Source organism: Haliotis rufescens, unplaced genomic scaffold (assembly GCF_023055435.1).
Source record: "Haliotis rufescens isolate VD_foot unplaced genomic scaffold, xgHalRufe1.0.p SCAF_71, whole genome shotgun sequence".
Lineage (NCBI taxonomy): Eukaryota > Metazoa > Mollusca > Gastropoda > Lepetellida > Haliotidae > Haliotis > Haliotis rufescens.
Window position 1 is genome coordinate 1,722,541 of NW_025964363.1, and position 19,739 is coordinate 1,742,279.

Below are 19,739 nucleotides of genomic sequence, written 5' to 3' on the forward strand. Positions count from 1 at the left end.
ACAACTATAAGGATGAGATCACACAACTATCATGATGGATCACACAACTATAAGGATGAGATCACACAACTATCATGATGGATCACACAACTATAAGGATGAGATCACAGAACTATCATGATGGATCACACAACTATAAGGATGAGATCACACAACTATAAGGATGAGTGAGTGAGTTGGGCTTAATGCCGCTTTTAACAGTATTCCAGTCATATCACGGCGTGTCAGCTTAATGTGGGAGGAAAGCCCGAAGTGATGCAGGTCTTCGGTGAAACCCACGAGCACGGGTATGGTGCTGACAAATCTAGAATCATAATCGGGGCAAACCCGGATTCGAACCCACAATCATAGGTTTCTGGCGTGCCCAAGGGACGCAACTCTGCACAGCGAATTGCGGCGCCTTAGTCGACTGGGCCACCCGTGGCCCCCTATAAGGATGAGATCACACAACTATAATGATGGATCACACAATCATAAGGAGGGATCTTCATCGGTTTGTTTGTTTGTTGTTTAATGCCCACTAAGCAATAGTCATATTTCTTCATTTGTAAGGACATCTGTATGTATATTTCAAATACTAAATATGGAATCTGTCACATTTAGAACCATCTTGTAATGGTTTCTATATTAAAAGACAATCTATACAAAAAAACAATACAAAAATTACGGAAATTAATATAAGTCTACATGGCTTTTGACATACAAAATACAAATACACTATTGATGGTGAATACAGGATGATATTAAGTCTGTGCAAGTTCATCTAAACTTCAATAAGTTAAAGGCAATTGTTGAAAGTTTTCCGCATCACCGAGGGAAAACATTGACGAAGTGTGCCTTACCTCAGTGAGACAGGCTATCCTGATACTGTTGGTGTGACTACGCTGTGCACTGACTGACTCAATGTGTGTATTCACAGGAGACTCCCCCACGTTACCCGCACAATATAGCGTAGACAAGCATGGCGATTTCTCCGTATCAAACACACACGACATGCTATGACAGTCCTCTCACACACACATGACATGCTATGACAGTCCTCTCACACACGTGACATGCTATGACAGTCTTCTCACACACGTGACATGCTATGACAGCCCTCTCACACACATGTGACATGCTATGACAGCTCTCTCACACACATGTGACATGCTATGACAGTCCTCTCACACACATAACATGCTACGACAGTCCTCTCACACACACATGATATGCTATGACAGTCCTCTCATACACGTGTGACATGCTATGACAGTCCTCTCACACACACGATATGCTATGACAGTCCTCTCACACACACGATATGCTATGACAGTCCTCTCACACACATGTGACATGCTATGACAGTCCTCTCACACACATAACATGCTACGACAGTCCTCTCACACACACGATATGCTATGACAGTCCTCTCACACACATGTGACATGCTATGACAGTCCTCTCACACACACATGATATGCTATGACAGTCCTCTCATACACGTGTGACATGCTATGACAGTCCTCTCATACACGTGTGACATACTATGACAGTCCTCTCGCACACATGTGACATACTATGACGGGCCTCTCACACACACATGATATGCTATGACAGTCCTCTCACACACATGTGACATACTATGACAGGCCTCTCACACACACATGACATACTATGACGGGCCTCTCACACACACGTGACATGCTATGACGGTCCTCTCACACACAACATACTATGACAGTCCTCTCACACACACATGCGACATGCTATGACAGTCCTCTCACACACACAACATACTATGACAGTCCTCTCACACACACACATGACATGCTATGACGGTCCTCTCACACACACAACATACTATGACAGTCCTCTCACACACACACATGACATGCTTTGACGGTCCTCTCACACACACAACATACTATGACAGTCCTCTCACACACACATGTGACATGCTATGACGGTCCTCTCACACACACACACAACATGCTATGACAGTCCTCTCACACACGTGACATGCTATGACTGTCCTCTCACACACACACACAACATGCTATGACAGTCCTCTCACACACGTGACATGCTATGACAGTCCTCTCTCACACACGTGACATGCTATGACAGTCCTCTCACACACACATGACATGCTATGACAGTCCTCTCACACACATGTGACATGCTATGATAGTGCCAGGGATAGAAACTAAAAGTTTAAACCCACTAGTCCTAAAAATAGTAACATTGTAGCAAAACCCTAATGGCAAATTTCCACTAGTACTTATGACACCTTAACTATTGAGTAGTTTGGCAAGAAATGTAGAACTAGTGCAAATTACTATCACTGTAGCACTCTGACACATGAAGACATATATATATCAGATGCTCTGACAGTCCTCTCACACACATGTATATCCCTCTCTCAGACCACTAACCTTCACTCTTGCCCTGCTCCATACATCCACCAATATTCACGTGTCAGAACAGATGCTGGCGTTTCACGGGTAAACGTCTCACTTGACAGAGGGTGGTCACATTTAGCCGTGTTAGACAAGAGCCATGTAACTATCACTTGTGCAATAGAGAGGGATTAAACCTTTTGTGTAGTCCGTCAGGCACAGAAGACCAGGCCATCTGCCCAAGTGGCAACAAGACCAGTGTTGGCAGTTCCAGAGCCAGCCCAACGATCAATACCTGCTCGCCTAACTTCACCATCAATATCGGCAATCAGCTAGTATTATTAGGCCACCGCTTGGCCAATCACATCGCAGTGTGAGTGACCCTGAGCCTGTCCCCTGGGCGTGTGCAGATTCCCTCCCTAGGGAGATATGAATAATACTCAGCCAGCAGCCTCAGTAGCTATTGTGATTGGTGATGAAGTGATGTGATACCGTGGTAATAGCATGGGGCTACTGACAAAAGGGCTGTCTGGACCCAGTTCTGTGTGTCTATGAGATAATGGTGGCCCACATGTCCTCATTCATTGAAGACAGATCACACTAATCGTTCCTAATGTTCTGTTGGCCTTTGTTCTCTAAGGAGCTGTTTTGCTGTCTATGAGAACTGTATTAGCCAAGAAAGCTGTCATTGTCACACCATTGTCAATCCTAATTCTACAACCATTTTCTGTCAATTATTCCATGGTTTTAGATTTGTCACTCTAAAGTGAAATCTTAATATAACCATATCCTGTTACATGTGAGTGTTGCCTAATGACGCAGTCAATGAAAACAACCCATGTCACAGTGGCCTGTACATGAACCAGGGTCAATTAAACCAGTGGTTGATAGCATGAGCAACAGCCAAAGCCATCGGGTCATGATGACATTCAATCAGCCAATCACCCATCCCTGTCATCTTTTACAACAAGCCTGGGATCTGGGGACCGATGATAGATCCCCACCGGGTTCATGTTAAAAGAACGATAAATTACAGATCATTCTAAAAAGTTCTTGATCTCTCCAAGAGGCAGATGGAAACAATATTACCTAGGAAGGAGGATATAAAGGATATAGGAACTATTTTATTATGTAGAAGATTAGAGACATGGTCAATACGAAGACTGAATGAAGGTTAACGATGTCTGCTAACGAAGCGAACAGTAGTTTTCGTCGACATCAAGTGGACGACAATTGCTGTCTTGAGCTGGCGGACTGTTCCATCAATAGGGTGCTTAACGGCGGAAATTGCCCATTGTGGCTGAGCGTGTGCCAAACTGCACAGGAAATAATCAGAGGCAGACTATGTTAATATGGCCACCATTATTGCCCTATATCATCACGCTATTAGTCAACTTACTGGTGTGGGATGTCGAAGATTTCCTGAGGCCTTGAAGGGTCAGACTGGTGCTGCTGATGTCCCGGTAGATGCTGATTTTGTGGTAGATGCTGATGTTGTTTATATACACTGATGACACAGTAGTTGCTAATGTTGTGACGGTTGAGTCCGTCTTCAGTCCTGGAATCAGTAAAGAACTTGTGTTAAATACCATGCCTTGTCTTGACCATGATGAAAGGCAATACTCCAAGCAGGAGAAAGAAGTAAGAAGTGAGAAGCCTGTGGACTGACATGTATACATCTTCCTGAGGCAAGGGAGTTAACTGACTTTAAAAGTCCAGTTTCCACCCTTGCCGAACTAGGCTGGAATTCCTGGGCTCGATTGTAGCACCACCAGGGGCTGTTACGAGTTAAATCCCTTCTATGCCTCTCCTATGGACCAATCAGATTCCACCACTTGTATCACTTGCATTGCTTCAAACAAAATGGCGGTGCCAAGTCAAGACGATCTGATGGACAATCAAGATCTATATTGTGAGAAAACGGGTCTTACATCGCAAACTGCATCAAATCACATGAGCACCTTGATTAAAAACTTGAAAAGATTTGGAAAATATCTGTTGACAACGAGTTAGTGGTGCAAATGCTGTGCAAATCCTGCAATCGACCAAAATCTGCATGACAGTTTACTAACCGGATTTCGATTTCGGTACGCATAGGCTCATTAGTCCAGCCAAAATCTAACTCCATAATAGCAGCCTAGTTCGGCATGGGCGGAAACTGGACTTTTATAGTCAGTTAACTCTCTTGCCTCGGGAAGATGTATGTATATTGAAGATTGTACCAGTACATCATATTTGAAACAAGCATGAAATACTCATATCCCCTGCCAGCATGACATGTCTGGTTGTGTGCATGGCAAGAAATATTGTACAGTTTTCAAGACCTGCTCTGGAAATTAGCACTATCGCCATTTTCAGTCTAAGTCAAAGTTGTTGCCATGGAAACTCCAAAGATAAATTTGTAACATCCCAAACCATCAAAAGGCACCAGGTCACCACTAGACCTATCTGTGTGCCAAGTTTGGTTAAGATATCACTCATGGTTTTTGAGTTCTGCTCGGGAAACGAAACATGACGAACGGACGGAAGGACAGCACCCATTCTTATACACTTTTTGGCAGGGGATAAAAGTTAACAGAAGGCATAAGGTGATCTGATATTTCAAAATTGAAAAAGAAATATATCATTATTGTATCACGGCTAAAATTCCCTGTATAAAAGAGGAAATGACAGGGTCCAAATCATTATGACACAGCTGAAACAAGTTCCCGGTGCTTTCATGTCACGCTTAGAAATCTGATGACTGTGATGTGAGTCGAGGCAATGAGGGAAGTACTTCACACAAGCAGACTGGACAAACACTTGGAAAGTGATGAACATCTGTCATTGAGATTAATCTTCTGATTCGCATAATTAAATTCGTAAAGGCACATCTAAACATCTCTTTCAGTACCCTGTGGAAAACTTGACATGAAGTACATTACTATGACTGAATTTAAACCAAAAAGAGACATTTAATAAAATAATATTCAAAATTTATCTGGTTATTCAGCAAATCAAAAAAAGGTTCTTGACTTTTGGTTTGAGCTAACTTTGATTAGTGTTGCTATTGCTGAAAAATTGAACATTGAAGTTCACTTTCCAATAAAATATATAGTGCCAAGCATGGTAACCACAGTAAATATCTTTGAATTTGACAAGGAAAAATAAACACCATATTTAACAAATGATCTATTTGGCATAACATTTTCTTACTAAAGTACAGATTCTAGTACTTTTTGGTGTTGAGTCCAGGGGTCCGGAAAATTTAAAATCCCAATCGGACATTTGCATTTAGGCCACGCCCCCTTCAAATAGCGTATTTTAGTACGACTTTTCACACACATTACAAGTTTACGTATTCATAATATGATGAATTATGAATTGTTTCAATTTAAATTGTTTAATTTACCAGACAATTAATAACAAATAATATCATTTTTAGATTTACATGGAAAAAATACGTTTGTTTCTGTTATAATAACGATCTGTTAACGTAGTGAACGGTCTAATTAATATTCATGAGTTATATTCATGGGTCTGCTCAAGTGTACGCGTTGTAACATTTGGATCGAGACTATTTTCCCATATTTGGTTATCATGTGACCTCACGGGAAAAGTTTTTTTTTAAACTAAAGATTTTTTTAAAAACAAGACAGATAATTTAATCACAAATACTAAAATATCATTGATAGCAATAGTTATTTGAATACTTTTTTCATCTGTACTTAATTATTGACCATAAAAAAATTGGATATCGATCGTCCGAGAAAGCAAAATGGCGGTCAATCAAGATTCAATATACGACTAGCTACTGAAAACAATAAAATCTGCAAATCCTCATTGTATGTCAACCAAGTGAAAGTCGTTAGCCACGACTTACAAAATGATCATCCAGACTTTGAGGGTTTGGCAGATCCGCCCGACTGATCTGCATCCGTCGAATGGCTGTCGTCACGCTTTCGCTTCTTGTCTGAGGTTACAAATCGTACGATTGTGAGGATAATGAGGTACATCGATGATGCAAGGTATTAATGTACAGTTGTAAACACCTTTCACTCAAATTAACAATGTTCTCAGTAATTAATCCTCGATTAATCAGTGTCAACTCAGTTTATTGCCCATTACAGTGATTGACAGATTGGACTATCATGTAGGTACGATGTATTTACAGCAATCAAAACAAACAAAGCTTGTCAGTGTAGTTAATCTTCATTGTGTTGCAACTGCAGACAGAAACTGCTCAGTCCTAACTGTTGATCATGTCCAGTCAAAATTTAAGAATGTCCGGACAATACTTTTTAAAATGTCCGGTAAGCATTATTTTAAAACGGACATTTGAGATTCCCAATCGGACATGTCCGGCGCATATGACGGTTTCCGGACCCCTGGTTGAGTCTCATCCAGGATTCGAACCCACACTGCCAGAGTGAGGCACCTAATCGCAATCACACACAGTCAGTGATCTAACCCACTCAGCCACCGAGGCTTCCACTTTGTGTGCTTTGTGTGCTGGCGATTAGGTGCCTCACTCTGGCAGTGTTGGTTCGAATCCTGGATGAGACTCAACACCAAAAAGTACTAGAATCTGTACTTTAGTAAGAAAATGTTATCCCAAATATAACATTTGTTACATTTGACCTCCTTTCTAAAATGGCATTGTGTGTTCATAAAGAAATTGTAGACGGACATGATGTGATGGGGCACTGTATTAGTCTTGTCATCTCTACAACTGGAACTGAAACAGCCAAATTGAGACAACTGTTTGCTTGGGTTATTTTCAAAGTTAAAGTTGTGTTTCTCCTTGTCAGAGGTGAGGTGAGGTGAAATTGGGTTTAACATCGCGTCCAAGATTATTGCACTTATATAGCGACGTGCATGCACGTGTATGTGTGTGTGTGGCTGCTTGTACTAGTCCGGACTGATGCCGATTTATAGTGCTAGCTCACTGAGATACCATGCCGCAGTTTAACATGAATACCCCACTCAGACACAGTATACTGACTCCGAGCCGACCAGTCCTTGTTTTAGCCCCTTAATGCCGAGCGCCAGACAGGGTAACAACAAGTACAATCTTTTAACGTCTTTTTGTATGACGCGGCTGGGGATCAAACCCCAGACCTTCCGCTCTCCGGGCGGACGCTCTACCACAAGACCATGGAGGCGGTATTCTCCTTGTCAGAATACACAGTCACAACACTTGAGCCTGTAGTCTGCTACAGATGAGAGTCAGACTACCCCATGTCCAAATCAGTCTTGTACCTCAGTGTTCTTGCTGGCTTTTGAAGCTGACAGTCCTGCTGGAGGCAATTCTAAAACTTAATAGTCCCCCCTAATTATTGTCAGTCCCAACTTAGAACATATAAAAAACATATGAAAATTACCTGGTTTTAATTCTTTGAACATCATGTTCAGTGCAATGACGTCATCTCTGAAGTATCTTGGTTAGATCTATATGTCATTCACAAAAAGTTCAGTCACAAGTTTTCTCATTTTTTAAAATATTTCAAGACTAAGTCGCTACAAATATATACTGAATCTCAAAGCAAAGCGAAATGTTATTTCCTTGCACTATAAATAGACAAGGGGAAAAACTGATGGTAACAGACAAGCTGATTTCATTTGAAAAATATACTTATATGAATATTGCCAATGTTTTGTCCAACTACAAAGATTTATAAGGTACTTTATTTGCCTGTCCACAGGGACTGGCAGTCACATGAATTACCAGTCCAAGCTTAAATTTACTGGTAAACGGGAACACTGTACCTGTGACACCCTCAACATCCAGAGATCACAGAGCAACACTTCATCAGGACGAAGTTGACAGGAGGACTCGGTTGAACCGAGACATTGTCACCACACAAGGAAATCATATCCAGGAAATGTCTGTGAGACATGTGAGAGTGTCGGTACTGCAAGGGTTAAATCCTACATCATGTCCCGATTATGATCCTTGGGTTGTCAGCATCCCACCTGTGGTCATGGACTCAGGACAGAGGTCATGGACTCAGCATAGAGGTCAACGGGGAAACCCTGCAACATGTCCAGCCTTTCTCCACATCCAGCAGAGCCCCATGATAACTATAACACTGTTCAAAGCGGCATTAAACCGCATCACTCACTCATTCTACCCCCGTCTCTTTTACTCAATCCAGGCAGCAGAGTCAGGGTGGGGGTGGCCTTGTGGTCAAACCGTTTGCTCATCCCATGGTTTGGATTTCCCAAGTTGGTAAATGTGCAATGACAAAATTTCTGGGGACTTCGCCATGATGTTGACATATTGAAGAAAGTGGGATAAAACTGGTACTCACTCACTGACTCACTCACTCTGAGCAGCCTTAGAAATTGGCACTAGTCCAAAAGTCCTTGCCAACTGCCCAATAGTTATGGTATCATAAGGACTTGTAGAAATTTGCCACTTTTAGAGGTTTTGTTATATGTTATCATTATAAGGACTAGTAGACTGAAACTGTTAGTTTCTACCACTGCTGAGGCCTCTTATAAAACTGGTTGAGTTGCTTTGCTAGTTCTATACAGAAACACATACATGTTCTGTCACGTTCCACCGTTTGTTTATTTATTGAAATGTCAGTGTGGCCTCATTAGAGTGTAAACCACAAAAATTAACCTCCACTAGAAATAAATTTGTAATCAAAACTGAAACTCATTTCCTCCTAACTTAAATATGGTAGCGCCATGTTTCAATGGATTCAGGCGTTAATAAACGGTGTTGTGCGTTTCAGTTTCATGTTCCTACAAATACAAGCCTCAGGACACAAACACTTCATCCCATATTTCTAAATAATCATCTTCTCGGAAAAAATATATGTGGAAATGATTCAAACAACATGCACTAACCTCATTGTCAGTCCCACTCGTTGACATGAAAACAAAGACATATAAAAAATAATTATCATCAAAAGGCACCATTTCACCACTAGACTGACCTGTATAACAAGTTTCAACGAGAAATATCCAACAGTTTAGGAGATCTGCTCCAGAAATAGAAAACGGACGGACGGACGGATGCTGATCACCATATCCTGCCGTTCTAAGAAACAGGGGGATAAAAAAACTTTTTTCTCTCAAAGGAGACGAATATTTGTCTTATTTTACAATCTTAGGGACAATTTTTTTTTTTAAATGTTGTTCCTCACACGCAGGAAACAAGATACTATTAGTTGCACAACTGGTCATGGATAGTTGACATTGAAGAGCATCTCTGTTGAAAATCGGGGCGGTCGGGTAGCCCAGTGGTTAAAGCGTTCGCTCGTCACGCCAAAGACCCGGGTTCGATTCCCGACATGGGTACAATGTGTAAAGCCCATTTCTGGTGTCCCCCGCCGTGATATTGCTGGAATATTGCTAAAAGCGGCGTAAAACCATACTCACTCACTCACTCACTCTGTTGAAAATCTGAAGATTTTATAGTATGATTACTGCTAAAATACAGGACTTACGGCAATAATGTAAGGAAGGTTTTGTTTCACAAGAATTGTATGGTCTTTTCCAGTATTTCTGAAACAAATTAAATCAAAACAATCCAAGCTTCCCTCTAGAATATCAACACAAGTGTAAGCTACATCCTACCTTTCTGTGTGGCTTGATCCAACCCTATTTACATTCTCATTAAATATTTGATACCTTGTGGTATATTTATTCCTAAACCATGTCATCTAAACCACAATATTATTTATCAGCCTTCGAATAAAATCAAACCAACCTTATTCTTAAAGATTTCAACATATATTTCACTTTTTCACAAAGTTCCATAATTCTTTATAACATCTTGCTTGATCATTTGAAATGTCAGGAATTCCAATAGATTATCAAACTTGCCACTCAATGTTTTTGTGTGGATCTTCAACATACGCTTCTTGTTTGCTCTCTTCGAAATATTATGCATTCAAAAAGATTTAAATCAGAGATGTAGACCAATGTAGCTATTAAACTAATCTTAATGTTGTGTATAATTCTACGGCAGCACATTCAAGTATCCGATGTACTATTCCCCTCACAACTGCTGCTGACCTGTGTGCTATTCCCCTCACAACTGCTGCTGACCTGTTTCCTGTGTAACTGAGCTACCCTGACTCTGCATATTATTTCCTTCTTCAGTGAGTTCATCTTATACAGCAGGAATGCCCCAGTAGCCATCTTGCATAAAACCAACTTCATTTCACGGCAATAAAGAACCTCCTTGAATGACTTCGGCAGACCCGTCCCTGCCACGATTTCACGAGTTACATCCTTCATGCACACAACATGCATCAGTTATTTGATATTTCAGTGTGAACTCTGAACCTTTACTTTACTTTTTTTTAGTAATTCAAGTTTACTGCGATGGTTTTTCAATATGTTTACTCATTTTTAAATCATTTTACCCTACAAAGGTCTGTGTCGGGTCCATGATAAATATGAGATGGAAATGGAGGATACAACTGCTAAATGATAATATGTTGATATTGCCGCATGTGGCAATGATGTAATTGCCTGTGGCAGCATCCAAACTGGTGAATGAGGAGGGTTCTACCACTGGCTGTGTATAGGAAATAATGTCTCTAATTTAAGTCGACTGCACAGTAGGCCACAGTAGGCTTCAATTTTTTTTTAAACTTTCATACATCGATTCGTTTTTGCCATGTATTCCAACTTGTCCACCATCTGCCAGCTTCTGTGAACCCTGCTGGGATTCTGGATCAGGATGGTCCTCAGAATCCAGCGCTGGTCTTAAACAATTGGGTTGACGATTGTGAGATCCATCTGTGTCACCTGGCTAACTGTGTGTCATCATGCTATCAACCCTCGGGTTTGTCTGGATATAACTCAACTGTAACATGCTGTGTGAAATGTCTGCGATATTGTTTTGGTGTATGACTTGAATATTACTGGGCGTGGTGTATAAGTGGAATATTGCTGTGGTGATAAACTGGAATATGGTGTGGTGTATAACTGTAATATGTCTGGGTGTGGTGTATAACTGTAATATCCCTGGGTGGGTTGTATAACTGGAATATCGCTGGGTGTGGTGTATAACTGGAATATCGCTGGGTGTGGTGTATAACTGTAATATCCCTGGGTGTGGTGTATAACTGTAATATCCCTGGGTGTGGTGTATAACTGTAATATCCCTAGGTGTGGTGTATAACTGTAATATCCCTAGGTGTGGTGTATAACTGGAATATCCCTGGGTGTGGTGTATAACTGTAATATCCCTGGGTGTGGGGTATAACTGTAATATCGCTGGGTGTGGTGCATAACTGGAATATCGCTGGATGTGGTGTATAACTGGAATATCACTGGGTGGGGTATATAACTGTAATATCGCTGGGTGGGGTATATAACTGTAATATCGCTGGATGTGGTGTATAACTGGAATATCACTGGGTGGGGTATATAACTGGAATATCGCTGGATGTGGTGTATAACTGTAATATCGCTGTGTGTGGTGCATAACTGGAATATCGCTGGATGTGGTGTATAACTGGAATATCACTGGGTGGGGTATATAACTGTAATATCGCTGGGTGGGGTATATAACTGTAATATCCCTGGGTGTGGTGTATAACTGTAATATCGCTGGATGTGGTGTATAACTGTAATATCCCTGGGTGTGGTGTATAACTGTAATATCCCTGGGTGGGGTGTATAACTGTAATATCCCTGGGTGTGGTGTATAACTGTAATATCCCTGGGTTGGGTGTACAACTGTAATATCGCTGGGTGGGGTGTATAACTGTAATATCCCTGGGTGTGGTGTATAACTGTAATATCCCTGGGTGTGGTGTGTAACTGTAATATCCCTGGGTTGGGTGTACAACTGTAATATCCCTGGGTGTGGTGTATAACTGTAATATCCCTGGGTGTGGTGTATAACTGTAATATCCCTGGGTGTGGTGTGTAACTGTAATATCCCTGGGTGTGGTGTATAACTGTAATATCCCTGGGTGTGGTGTATAACTGTAATATCCCTGGGTGTGGTGTATAACTGTAATATCCCTGGGTGTGGTGTGTAACTGTAATATCCCTGGGTTGGGTGTATAACTGTAATATCCCTGGGTGTGGTGTATAACTGTAATATCCCTGGGTGTGGTGTATAACTGGAATATCGCTTGGTGTGGTGTATAACTGTAATATCGCTGGGTGTGGTGTATAACTGGAATATCGCTGGATGTGGTGTATAACTGGAATATCGCTGGATGTGGTGTAAAACTGGAATATCGCTGGGTGTGGTGTATAACTGGAATATCCCTGGGTGTGGTGTATAACTGGAATATCGCTGGGTGTGGTATATAACTGGAATATCCCTGGGTGTGGTGTATAACTGGAATATCGCTGGGTGGGGTATATAACTGTAATATCGCTGGGTGTGGTGTATAACTGGAATAGCGCTGGATGTGGTGTATAACTGTAATATCGCTGGGTGTGGTGTATAACTGGAATATTGCTGGGTGTGGTGTATAACTGGAATATCCCTGGGTGTGGTATATAACTGTCATATGGCTGGGTGTGGTGTATAACTGGACTATCGCTGGGTGGGGTATATAACTGGAATATCACTGGGTGGGGTATATAACTGGAATATCCCTGGGTGTGGTGTATAACTGTAATATCACTGGGTGTGGTATATAACTGTAATATCCCTGGGTGTGGTGTATAACTGTAATATCACTGGGTGTGGTGTATAACTGGAATATCGCTGGATGTGGTGTATAACTGGAATATCACTGGGTGGGGTATATAACTGTTATATTGCTGGGTGTGGTATATAACTGTAATATCCCTGGGTGTGGTGTATAACTGGAATATCGCTGGATGTGGTGTATAACTGGAATATCACTGGGTGGGGTATATAACTGTAATATCGCTGGGTGGGGTATATAACTGTAATATCCCTGGGTGTTGTGTATAACTGTAGTATCACTGTTTAACTGGAATATTGCTGGGTGTGGTGTATAACTGTAATATCGCCGGGTGTGGTGTATAACTGGACTATCGCTGGGTGTGGTGTATAACTGGACTATCGCTAGGTGGGGTATATAACTGGAATATCATTGGATGGGGTATATAACTGAAATATCACTGGGTTGGGTGTATAACTGTAATATCCCTTGGTGGGCTGTATAACTGGAATATTGCTGGGTGTGGTGTATAACTGGAATATCGCTGGGTGTGGTGTATAACTGGAATATCGCTGGGTGTGGTGTATAACTGGAATATCGCTGGGTGGGGTGTATAACTGTTATATTGCTTGGTGGGGTATATAACTGGAATATCACTGGGTGGAGTGTAAAACTGGAATATTGCTGGGTGTGGTGTATAACTGGATTGGATGACCTATTGGCTTCAAGGCATCACTGCCTGTACAAGAGATGCTACCACTTCATCTCTGCTCCACTCTTCATCACTGGTCTGCCTGCTCCAGGATCAATCACATACCAGGCTGCTGTGATGTTGTTAAAATGCTGAAATGTTGCTGCAGCAAATCCCACCCTCATCTTTCAAATGACAAACAATATCACATATTATTCAAAATAGAAACATAGCCAGTAACCTGACACCCTGTGTGCTGCCAGGTGGGAAAGGAGACATCAGGGTAGAATTCCCCCTTCCCTGTGAAGGGAGGAACATTAAACTGTTCTGTATGGAGAAGACTTCCATGGTCAGGCCAACTTAATGACAATGTCACAGTTCACCGAATTACAAGAGACAGTGATATGACAAGTCGGCATCCAAGTATTGCCAGTACACTACAGCCTAGACAACCCTTGTCCCATGAGACCTCGCCAGTAGTGGTGAGACGATACACCGATGCATCCATGGATCGCGATATTTGACTTCCCGATACAAGTATGGATCACAGTCGCACACTAAGTAAAAAGTAATGATTCTTAATGAACCTTAAATGTTTTCTTGAATTAATGTTACAACAAACACTAATTATTAGTGAAAATGAGTTGTGAAAACGTAAATATTTTCATCCATTGTGCGATACCTGACACTGCCAACTGTTAATCATCAGTGTGCCAGGTATTTGACAATCCTGTCAATGAAAAAGATGGCTTACGCACCACAGATAAGTGCACATGCATGTATCGCGATATGTATCGAATAGTGTGTAAGGTATCGTGATACATATCGGTTTGCACAGTTGGTGTATCATCCCAGCCCTACTAGCCAGTAGACCTAGCCTTGTCCCAGTAGACCTAGCCAGTAGACCTAGCCTTGTCCCAGTAGACCTAGCCTTGTCCCAGTAGACCTAGCCAGTAGACCTAGCCTTGTCCCAGTAGACCTAGCCTTGTCCCAGTAGACCTAGCCAGTAGACCTAGCCAGTAGACCTAGCCTTGTCCCAGTAGACCTAGCTAATAGACCTAGCCTTTTCCCAGTAGACCTAGCAAGTAGACCTAGCCTTGTCCCAGTAGACCTAGCCTTGTCCCAGTAGACCTAGCCTTGTCCCAGTAGACCTAGCAGACCTAGCCTTGTCCCAGTAGACCTAGCCTTGTCCCAGTAGACCTAGCCAGTAGAATTTGTTTGCTTGTTTGTTGTTTAATGCCGCATTCAGCAGTATTCCAGCTATATGACAGCTGTCTGTAAATATTCAAGTCAAGTCTGCACAAGACAATCCAGTGATTGACATCGATCAATGCAATTTAGAGACAATGACATACATCAACCAAGTCACCAAGTCACCAAGTCTGACACCCGATCCCGTTAGTCACCTCTTATGGCAAGCACAGGTTCTTGAAGACCAATTCTAACCTGGATCTTCATTGATCACCCCGCAGAAACATCTGTGTCCCAGTAGACATAGCTAGTAGACCCTATGGTCCCAGTAGACATTGCTAGTAGACCCTATGGTCCCAGTAGACATAGCTAGTAGACCCTATTGTCCCAGTAGACATAGCTAGTAGACACTATTGTCCCTGTAGACATAGCTAGTAGACCCTATTGTCCCAGTAGACATAGCTAGTAGACCCTATGGTCCCAGTAGACATAGCTAGTAGACCCTGTTGTCCCAGTAGACATAGCTAGTAGACCCTATTGTCCCAGTAGACATAGCTAGTAGGCCCTATGGTCCCAGTAGACATAGCTAGTAGACCCTATTGTCCCAGTAGACATAGCTAGTAGACCCTATGGTTCCAGTAGACATAGCTAGTAGACCCTGTTGTCCCAGTAGACATAGCTAGTAGACCCTATTGTCCCAGCAGACATAGCTAGTAGGCCCTATTGTCCCCGTAGACATGGCCAAGGTTAAACTACCAGAGCAAGTACAGAGAGTTCACAGCTGAGAGAAATATCCACACAGCCATTATGGTGACATAAACTGACTTACAAGACGCAATCAGCTCACTGAAACTGCCGACACAAATCTTTGAATGCGACTGACATTTAGCCTGAACATTTACACAAAACTGCAGTTTAAAAGTCTAAGAATTTAGCATGGAGAAAACATATGGCTAGACTTCAAAGTAATTTACGATCAACCTGGCAAATATTAGTAATTCAAAATAGGCCATTAAATCGCAGGCTAGGCCCCACAAAACTTAATGTGAGCATCAGTTGCGGCTGGTTGAACATCGAGTGTAACCCGTACCTTCCCTATGATTATCCCATCGGGTTGACAGACTGTTAAGTGTGCAGGTATTGTCCGTGCTGCTCCACTCGGCACCCCGAGCCGTACAGGCACATGCAGGCATACTGCCACCTCTGTCACAGCCCCGCGTCACCCCGAGCTGTACAGGCACATGCAGGCATACTGCCACCTCTGTCACAGCCCCGCGTCACCCCGAGCCGTACAGGCACATGCAGGCATACTGCCACCTCTGTCATGGCCCCGCGTCACCCCGAGCCGTACAGGCACATGCAGGCATACTGCCACCTCTGTCACAGCCCCGCGTCACCCCGAGCTGTACAGGCACATGCAGGCATACTGCCACCTCTGTCACAGCCCCGCGTCACCCCGAGCCGTACAGGCACATGCAGGCATACTGCCACCTCTGTCACGGCCCCGCGTCACCCCGAGCCGTACAGGCACATGCAGGCATACTGCCACCTCTGTCACGGCCCCGCGTCACCCCGAGCTGTACAGGCACATGCAGGCATACTGCCACCTCTGTCACGGCCCCGCGTCACCCCGAGCTGTACAGGCACAGACAGCCATACTGCCACCTCTGTCACGGCCCCGCGTCCCCCCGAGCTGTACAGGCACATGCAGGCATACTGCCACCTCTGTCACGGCCCCGCGTCACCCCGAGCCGTACAGGCACATGCAGGCATACTGCCACCTCTGTCACGGCCCCGCATCACCCCGAGCTGTACAGGCACATGCAGGCATACTGCCACCTCTGTCACGGCCCCGCGTCACCCCGAGCTGTACAGGCACATGCAGGCATACTGCCACCTCTGTCATGGCCCCGCGTCACCCCGAGCTGTACAGGCACATGCAGGCATACTGCCACCTCTGTCACGGCCCCGCATCACCCCAAGCTGTACAGGCACATGCAGGCATACTGCCATCTCTGTCACGGCCCCGCGTCACCCCGAGCCGTACAGGCACATGCAGGCATACTGCCACCTCTGTCACGGCCCCGCGTCACCCCGAGCCGTACAGGCACATGCAGGCATACTGCCACCTCTGTCACGGCCCCGCGTCACCTTTACACCAACAGGCAGCCCATATCAATGGTCGGTTTGTTGTTTAACGCCACACTCAGCAATATTCAACCTATATGACACCGGTCTGTAAATAATCGAGCCTGGACCAGACAATCCAGTGATTGACATCATGAGCATCCGCCCACACAATTGGCATACAATGCCTGACCACCTGATGCCATTAGTCACCTCTTATGACAAGCATAGTCGCCATTTAGGGCAAGTATGGGTTGCTGAAGACCTATTCCATCCAGGATCTTCACGGGTTTCATGTCATTGGCCTCAGTTGGTATTTACAAGGATGTATTGAGGTATATTCTCATACTTGTTGTTATTTACAAGGATGTATTGAGGTATATTCTCATACTTGTTGTTATTTACAAGGATGTATTGAGGTATATTCTCATACTTGTTGTTATTTACAAGGATGTATTGAGGTATATTCTCATACTTGTTGTTATTTACAAGGATGTATTGAGGTATATTCTCATACTTGTTGTTATTTACAAGGATGTATTGAGGTATATTCTCATACTTGTTGTTATTTACAAGGATGTATTGAGGTATATTCTCATACTTGTTGTTATTTACAAGGATGTATTGAGGTATATTCTCATACTTGTTGTTATTTACAAGGATATATTGAGGTATATTCTCATACTTGTTGTTATTTACAAGGATGTATTGAGGTATATTCTCATACTTGTTGTTATTTACAAGGATGTATTGAGGTTTATTCTCATATATGTTGTAAGGGTCTTGTTACATAATTTGTGGTGAGAAATTCTTGCAACAAAAATACAAACTAATTTTCAGATGCGCATGTTTTAGTATAACCTAAGAATCATCCTGGACGAAACGTTGAATATACATCCTGGCCCAACTCAGCATATTATTGTTATTTTCCTGCGATTTTTAAGCAAGTGTATAACCACTGTGCAGTGAGAGAGCGAGCAAGGATGTTTTTTGCCGCCTTTAGCAATATTCCAGCAGTATCAATCATGGTGGGGGACACCAGAAATGGGCTTCACACATTGTACCCATTTGGGGAATCAATCCTGTGCCTTCGGCGTGACGAGTGACACTTTAATTACTAGGCTACCCCACCACCCCAATAACCAATGTCCACAATGCACGGCTATTGACACATATATGCAGGTAATTTACAGTGCATCCGCACATTATAGATAATCCATCCCAGAATAACTTGCAGTTTAACCAGCACTTGACACCTTTGTATGTTAATCTAGTCCCACACCCAGGGCAAGAACAACACCAACTGCAGACCCATGAAGATCCGGGGTAGAATAGGTCTTCAGCAACCCATGCTTGCCGTAAAAGTGGACTCTGCTTGTCATAAGAGGCGACTAACGGGATTGGGTGGTCAAGTTCGCTGAGTTGGTTGTTGCATGTCATCGTATCCCAATTTCATGGATCAATGCTCATGATATCAATCACTGGATTGTCTGATCCAGACTCACAGACCACCCTCATATAGATGGAATATTGCTGAGTGCAACATTAAACAACAAACAAATAACACCAACTGCAATTCTGCAGCCTGCTTGCATCTGTGGAGATACCCATTAGTAATAATACTTATACACTTTAACTCATCACTAATAATGTGTATCACACTTTTACTCAGTGTTTAAAGTCAGTGAGTGAGTTATCTAAAGACATGCAGAGTGAGTGCATGAGTGCGTGAGTGCGTGAGTGAGTGAGTGAGTGAGTGAGTGAGTGAGTGAGTGAGTGAGTGAGTGGGGTTGAATGCTGAGTTGAACAGTATTCCCTCAGTGTTAATAACACCTATACACATCGTTATTAATAGTCATTATTAGGGCTGGCAAAAAGATCGATACTCAGAATTATCATCAATGGGAAGAACTATTAACGATTATCGATATGAAAATTGTGTTTTCGATAATATCTTATATAAACTATTGTTATAAAATAAAGTTTAGTTTTACCAAAACAGACTTGTCACTGTCAGTAATGTCAATTGTCAAAGATGGAAAGCAACTGTTTTTGTTATATCTCAAATGTCCAGAAAGTGATCTATGCATAAATGTGTCACTGATCACCAGTGGAGTAAAATATCATGACTTCATTCAGACTCTTTTAGCGTATTTGCTCAAAGTTACTTCCCCCATATTTATTGATAAGTGATTGATTTTTAATTAATGATTATCCATTTCTATGATCTGTATCGACACTGATGATGACAATGTGAGTTTATAGACGTACCACACCATCAACTTGTTTGTGTGTGTGTTGATGTATGAGATACAGGAGTTACTCTCCCGTACCCCACTCTGGTCCCCCATCCACTCCTCACCCACACACACACTGTTTTTAACTGTTCTGCTACTTGCTTCCAAACTACCAGTCAAATATTTAGAATGCCATCCAAGACATGTTCCATCACCTCAAAGCATCTCCCTCTCACACATACACATAGTACATTAGCCATCTAATCAATTTCTTCCCACCTTGCCCATGAGAAGCCAACATTCATCATCAGAAATGTAAATAACTCAACAAAAGCTTTTGAAAATCATTTTTTGAGTTTCTCTTTAAGTTTATTACCTGTTCAAGCTTCTGACGAGCAGGTCACTGAAGCATGTCACGCTACGTGTGCATTGTCAGTGAAGCATGTCACGCTACGTGTGCATTGTCAGTGAAGGGGGATTGTCAGGCGATTAGGTGCAGCCGTTGTCA

At 42.7% G+C, this 19,739-nt stretch overlaps 1 protein-coding gene across 2 annotated transcripts in view; it reads right to left on the minus strand.

The window, feature by feature from the left end:
• Window positions 1-19,739, minus strand: part of LOC124119459 (dystroglycan 1-like) — a 98,410-nt gene that overhangs the window by 52,561 nt on the left and 26,110 nt on the right. Inside the window, exon 3 of one of the 2 annotated variants that reach the window (XM_046481952.2) lies at window positions 3,781-3,939. The gene's annotated coding sequence lies outside the window, so the exon portion shown is untranslated. Of the gene's footprint in view, window positions 1-2,417; window positions 2,650-3,780; window positions 3,940-19,739 lie in introns of those variants that run through there. The other variant, XM_046481958.2, reaches the window with a different exon arrangement.